A 7,103-nucleotide genomic window follows, 5' to 3' on the forward strand; every position below is an offset into this window, starting at 1 on the left:
GAGGGGGAGGGGGAGGAGGAAGGGGAGTGGGACGGGGAAGGGACCAGTAACTACACTTATGGGGGCTCTGGGTTGTGGAGCAGATATAGGCCCATGGCATCCTTTTAGGACTCAGTTGAACTCCTAATAGGATAAAGAAACTCTGAAGACAGGCTCATACCTTATAATGGGAATCTCCGGAAAACCTAAAGATTCGCAGGCCCTAATTCCCAGCCCACTTGTGTCCAAGGACATTTAAGACACAAACATCTAGCCTGAACCAAGTGTGTTCTCAGTCCACTGCCCTAAGGATTGGGATAGATGTCACTGTGGGAACCAGAGGCCAACTGTGCAGTGTCTTCATAGGGTGTCACAGTCTTGATGAAGATACTGGGGTCTAAGGATCTTGGTTTACCTGGCCCAAAGAAAAGAAGAAAGTTTTCAGGGTGAGACTCCTGAACAAACAAGAGTCTGATACATAAACCAGACTAACAGTCCTTGACCCTGGGGACAGCTCTGTCACCCTAACAGTTATCTGCACAGCTGAGCAGCACACTCCACCTCTGAGATCAGACTGGTCAGGCAAATTATAGTGTCTCCTCAGGTATGTGGAATGGGAGTATAGACTGATGGTGCATGATAGCATCAGACCCCTGGTGGCCTGCTGGATCTTTGTACTTTGTGTCTGCTTGCCTTGGGCAATTCTGATTCTGAATGGAGACAACATTGCATAGACTTCAGCTCCAAAGGATCTTGGGCTTGAATCCTGGTTATGTCAGGACCAGGGACATCCTAGTCCCTCATCGGCCAAGGACATCCTAGACCAAGTCAGCCTCTCTGAGACTTGGTTTCCTTACCTGTAAAATGGGAATAATCAAACATTTGATTTAAAAGTTGGAGGCCTGACTAGTCACGGTGGCTCATGCCTATAATCCCAGTACTTTGGGAGGCCAAGGTGGGTGGATCATGAGGTCAGGAGTTCAAGACCAACTTGGCCCACATGGTGAAACCCTGTCTCTATTAAAAATACAAAAATTAGCTGGGCATGTGGTGCACACCCATAGTCCCAGCTACTCGGGAGGCTGAGGTGGGCAAATTGCTTGAGCTCAGGAGGTTGAGGCTGCAGTGAGCCGTCATCACACCACTGTGCTCCAGCCTGGGCAACAGAGTGAGACTCTGCCAAAAAAGAAAAAGAAAATAAGAGAGAGAGAGAGAGAGAAAAGAAAGAAGAAAGATTGGAGATTGGTTAGGTGTAGTGGCTCACAACTGTAATCCCAGTGCTTTGGGAGGCCAAGGCAAGAGGATCACTTGAGGCCAGGAGTTTGAGACCATTTTGAGACTGGCCTGGCCAACATAGTGAGATGCTTTATTTTAAAACAAAATAAATAAATAAAGATTTGAGATCATGCATATATTGGCGGGGTGCGGTGGCTCATGCCCATAATCTCAGCACTTTGGGAGACCAAGGCAGGGAGGTCAGGAGTTTGAGACCAGCCCGGCCAACATGATAAAACCCCATCTCTACTAAAAATACAAAAATTAGCTGGGTGGTGGCACACGCCTGTAATCCCAGCTACTCAGGAGGTTAAGGCAGGAGAATTGCTTGAACCTGGGAGGCAGAGGTTGAAGTGAGCTGAGATTAAGCCACAGAACTCCAGCCTGGGCGACAGAGCAAGCCTCCATCTCAAAAAAAAAGAAAAAGAGTTTATGTATGTAGATGATCAGTTGAGGGCCAAGTATATTAACAGGTGTTATAAGTAGAATTTTCGATGCCACAAAAGAAGTAGCACTTGAATATAAATTTCCTCAGCAAGGCAATTTACTTCTATAGAAGCGTGTGGCTCACAGATGTAACAATGGTGACCGCACATTTGGGCAAGGGAGGAAAAGGGGTACTTATGCCTGATGGGGGTCATTCCTACTGCTGTGTCGTTCCCCTATTGGCTAGGGTTAGACTGCACAAGCTAGACTAATCCCAGTTGGCTATTTCAAAGTGAGCAGGGGTCTGAGCTGGAGTGGCAGGGTGGGTGGCTTGGTAGGAAGGAAAGTTACAGGTGGGTCAGAGCAGGTAGCCAGGGGTGATCACCTAGGTCAAAGCAGGTGACTGGGGCAGGTGACTGGAACAGGTGTCCGGGATAAGTCAGGACGGAGCTTGGGGCTGGGGGAACAGATATGAACTACTGATTAGAACTGGTGAAAAAGGTTGTTTACTGGAATTACAAGGAAGTTAAACTTTAAAATAGAGAATTAAAGAATAAGAGAGCTGAACATGCTGACATACTGATTCTTTGAAGAGAAACTTGGGGTTCACTATATCTAATACAGGCAACCAATTAATACCAGTTACTATTATTATGATAGGGTCTCGCTCTGTTGCCCAGGCTGAGTGCAGTGGTGTGATCATAGCTCAAGCAATGCTCCCGCCTAAGCCTCCCGAGTAGCTAGGACCACAGGCCCACACCACCATACCGAGCTAGGAAGCTTTGGTTTTAAGATATGCTAACATAGTCAGTTTGATGATAGCCCCGTTTTTGCTTTCCTTTTCAGATTCAGAAACAACTAATCGCATCTCGTCTTTGTTACGTTCACCCTCCAAGTTTACCGGAGAGTAAGGGCTCTAGAAGCAAAGTCATCTGAAATTTGGAGAAGGAAAAAGATGCCTGAGGCTAAAGGAAGCAGGGAGGCTTCCCAGGAGGTGAAATGCAGCCGGGCCTTGAAATAAAGCAAGGCTTTGACAGATGCCAGGCACGAGATATAATCTGATAAATTGACAGGACTATGACTTAGGAGCGCTGGCTCTGGCCTCAGTTCTATTATTTACTGGTGGTGGAAGCAGTTAAGTCATTTCCCCTCTTTGAGTTTACTAAGGTTCTCCTTCTGACATCCACAGATGGATGGCTGAGGCCTGAGAGCCTCCTGAAGTCAGTGCAAAATGTGTCTGAGCAGCTGGGCGTGGTGGCTCATGCCTGTAATCCCAGCACTTTAAGAGGCTAAGGTGGGTGGATCACCTGAGGTGGGGAGTTCGAGAGGAGCCTGGCTTCATGGAGAAACCCCACCTCTACTAAAAATACAAAATTAGCCAGGCGTGGTGATGTTTGCCTGTAGTCCCAGCTACTCAGGAGACTGAGGCAGGAGAATCACTTGAACCCGGGAGGTGGAGGTTGCGGTGAGCCAAGTTCGTACCATTGCGCTCCAGCCTGGGCAAAAAGAGCAAAAAAAAGAATCTCAAAAAAAAATGTGTCTGAGCATTTTTCTGGCAGAGTGTTCTCAGCTTTCATCAGATTCTCAAGGGGCTCTGACTTCACCAAATTGCAGACTGCTGCAGTGACTCAGCAGCTCCCGCCCTGCCCCACTGCCCTGCTGCCGCTGACTCACCAGCTCATACAAGGCCTGTCCTAGCAGCTCCTGTTTAAACTCCCCAAGGGAGCAGCTGACAGGGGCCGCCTGTCTGATAGGAATAACATCTGGGGCCAGAGCTGTGCGGCCAGGCCGCATCCCGTGCACTGACCAGCCCCCAGAATAGACTGACTGACCCGGAGTGTGATCATTCACAGCCCGGAGGGTGACAGGGCCTCAGGGTGCCGAATGGGGCGTGTGTACGAGGAGCCCTGATGGAGTGGCGGGCCTGGCCAGCAACCTGGCTTCCCTGGAGTGGGGAGAGAACATTGAGCCTCTTTTGTGGCCTTTCCACTCAGCCTGCGGGCTTCATTTCTGGGTCTTGAGCCCTTGGTACAGTGCCTGGTATATACCAGGTGCTCAATAAATTTACAATCTAAGGCTGAGATGGACAGGCAGGAGTTTACTGGGCTTTATCCTATTGTGATCCCGAGGACATACCCCAGTAAACTCCTGAAACAATAACAGGCAAAATGAGAAATGCTGTGGAGATGTGGACCGAGCCCAGTGGGAACAGTGAGGAGGAAGTGTCCACCATTTGCGAAAGCATAGCAAAGACTTCCCTCTGGCATTACGTTTTTTTTTTTTTTTTTTTTTTTGAGACAGGGACTTACTCTGTTGGTCAGGCTGGAGTACAGTGGGGTAATCTCTGCTCAAACTCTGCACTTCCACCACCAACCCCAGGTTCAAACAATTCTCCTGCCTCAGCCTCCTAAGTAGTTGGGACTATAGGCACGTGTCACCAAGCCCGGCTAATTTTTTGTATTTTTAGTAGAGATGGGGTTTTGCCGTGTTGGCCAGGCTGGTTTCAAACCCCTGATCTCAGGTGATCCACCCGCCTTGGCTTTCCAAAGCGCTGGGATTACGGGCGTGAACCACCGTGCCTGGCCTTAAATGGATTTTGAAGGATGAATAAGAGTTTACCAGAGAAAGAGGTAGGAAATAGAATTTGAGGTAGGGAGTGGGGGTATTTATAAGGCACATAAATGTGAAGCTGCATAGCTTATTTAGACAAGCTTAGAGAATGTGGGCAGAGTAGGTGGAACCATGGGATGGAGGGCAAGGCTAGAAGTTTGAGCGAACAGAGATTGAAAAGTTGGGCTAGGACCAAGGCCTTCTATTCCGTAAAGCAGGGGTGTCCATTCTTGTGGCTTCCCTGGGCCACATTGGAAGAAGAAAAATTGTCCTTGGCCACATATAAAATACACTAACACAAATGATAACTGATGTGGTAAAAAAATAAAATCACAAAAAAACTCATAATGTTTTAAGGAAGTTTTTGAATTTGTGTTGGGCTGCATTCAAAGCCATCCTAGACTGCACGTGGCCTGCAGGCCATGGGTTGGACGAGCTTGCTATAAAGAAATGGTCAGAGAAGTCGAAGGACGACTGAGCCAAGTAGAATATAGTGGTGGAGTTACCACATAGATTCTCCTTTCAGGACCAAGCCACCCCTGCCTCTCCACCATGGGGTTGTCTGCTGAAGGCTCACAATTGTGCCCTCTCCAGGAATTCTCCTCAGCCAAAGGAGCCCCTTATCCAAGCTTATACTCCCTTCCCTGGGCCATATACCCCTTACCCCAGTTGACAACCATTCTGCAGCACCATCCCTGCAATACAGTATGGGCTGAGGCCAATGTTGCAACTTCATTGCAGTTCAGTGTCCCCTATCTGGCTGCCCTCACTGCCTCACAGGTATGATCCTGAGGACATACCCCAGTAAACTCCTGCCTACCCATCTCAGCCTTAGATTGTGGCTCCCAGGCAACCCCATCTGAGACAAATGACAAATATGTCAATCCAAGAGCCAACTTTGAAAGCAGTGGAATACTGATGGCCAGGCGTGGTGGCTTACACCTGTAATCTCAGCATTTTGGGAGGCCGAGGCGGGCAGATCACCTGAGGTCAGGAGTTCAAGACTAGCCTGGCCAACACGGTGAAACTCCGTCTCTACTAAAAATACAAAGAATTAGCTGAGTATGGTGGCATGTGCCTGCAATTCCAGCCACTTGGGAGGCTGAGGCAGGAGATTCGCTTGAACCTGGGAGGCAGAGGTTGCAGTAAGCCAAGATCGTGCCATTGCACTCTAGCTTGGGCAATAAGAGCAAAATTCTGTCTCAAAAAAGAAAAGAAAAGAAAAGAAAAAAAGCAGTGGAGTACTTCGTTGAGAAGGCTTCAGGAGGCAAGGTCTATTGGCGGTGTCTGCCGTGAATGAGGAAGTAGGCAGTGGGGATGTGTGTGGTGCATATTCAGCATCCCTGCAGAGTGGCACTGTGTCACTGATGCCAAAGGCGGGGGTGGGAAGAGACGACTTGCAGAAAGGAGAAGCAAACCACCAGTGCCAGCTGCTAAAGGGAACAGAAGGTGCTGGTGGAATTTCCAATAAGGAATTGACTGTCTACTTTCCAGAAGCCCTCTGGGGGATCGGTGGGCTGGGTTAGAGTTAGCTGGGAGGGGAGTAGTAGATATGGTGAGTGTATACTGCCATACCGAGTATGGCACTGAGGGGAAGGTAAGAGACAGCACAGTGGTTTATGTGATAGTCAAAAGTGAGGAAAGGTTTCTTTTAGGATGGGAGAGCCTTGGGCATGCATACTTATAGTCTGACAGAGAAAAGACAGTGCACAGCGAGAGACTGAAGATATAAAAGAGGAAACGGTCTGGATGCAATGGCTCATGCCTGTGATCTCACCACTTTGGGAGGCAGAAGCAGGTGGATCACTTGAGGTCAAGAGTTTGAGACCAGCCTGGTGAATGTGGTGAAACCTCATCTCTAGTAAAAATACAAAATTAGCTGTGTGTGGTGGCACACACCTGTAGTCCCAGCTACAAAGGAGGCTGAGGCAGGAGAATAGCTTGAACTCAGGGGATGGAGGTGGCAATGAGCTGAGATTGTGCCACTGCACTTCAGCATGGGTAACACAGCAAGGCTCCATCTCAAAAAAAAAAAGAAAGACAGGACAATTGACAAAGTAAAGTACCAGAGGGGTGATATTAGACATATTCACTGAGGCTGGGTGTGGTGGCTCATGCCTGTAATCCTAGCACTTTGGGAGGCCCAGGCGGGTGGATTGCCTGAGCTCAGGAGTTGGAGACCAGCCTGGGGAACACGGTGAAACCCCGGGTCTACTAAAAATACAAAAAATTCGGGTGTGGTGGCGTGTGCCTATAATCCCAGCTACTATTCCGGGAGGCTGAGACAGAATTGCTTGAACCCCAGAGGTGGAGATTGCAGTGAGCTGAGATTGTACCATTGCACTCCAGCGTGGGAAACAGAGTGAGACTCCATCTCAAAAAAAACCCAGAACAACAACAAAAGTAAATAAATAAAAAATAAAAATATTCACTGATGATTCCTGGTGATATAGCAGTTAGGAAATAATCGATTAAACAAAGTGAAGGACATGGGCATCAAACAACCAAAATGGACAGAATATCAGTCCTGCCGGGCGCGACTGGTCACGCCTGTAATCCCAACACTTTGGGAGGTCGAGGTGGGCGGATCATGAGGTCAAGAGATCGAGAGCATCCTGGCCAACATGGTGAAACCCCATCTCTACTAAAAATACAAAAAAATTAGCCAGATGTGGTGGCATGCGCCTGTGGTCCCCGCTACTCAGGAGGCTGAGGCGGAAGAATCACTTGAACCCAGGAGGCGGAGGTTGCAGTGAGCCGAGATTGCGCCACCACACTCCAGCCTGGTGACAGAGCAAGACTCCATCTCAAAA

Source organism: Cebus imitator, unplaced genomic scaffold, assembly GCF_001604975.1.
Source record: "Cebus imitator isolate Cc_AM_T3 unplaced genomic scaffold, Cebus_imitator-1.0 Scaffold215, whole genome shotgun sequence".
Lineage (NCBI taxonomy): Eukaryota > Metazoa > Chordata > Mammalia > Primates > Cebidae > Cebus > Cebus imitator.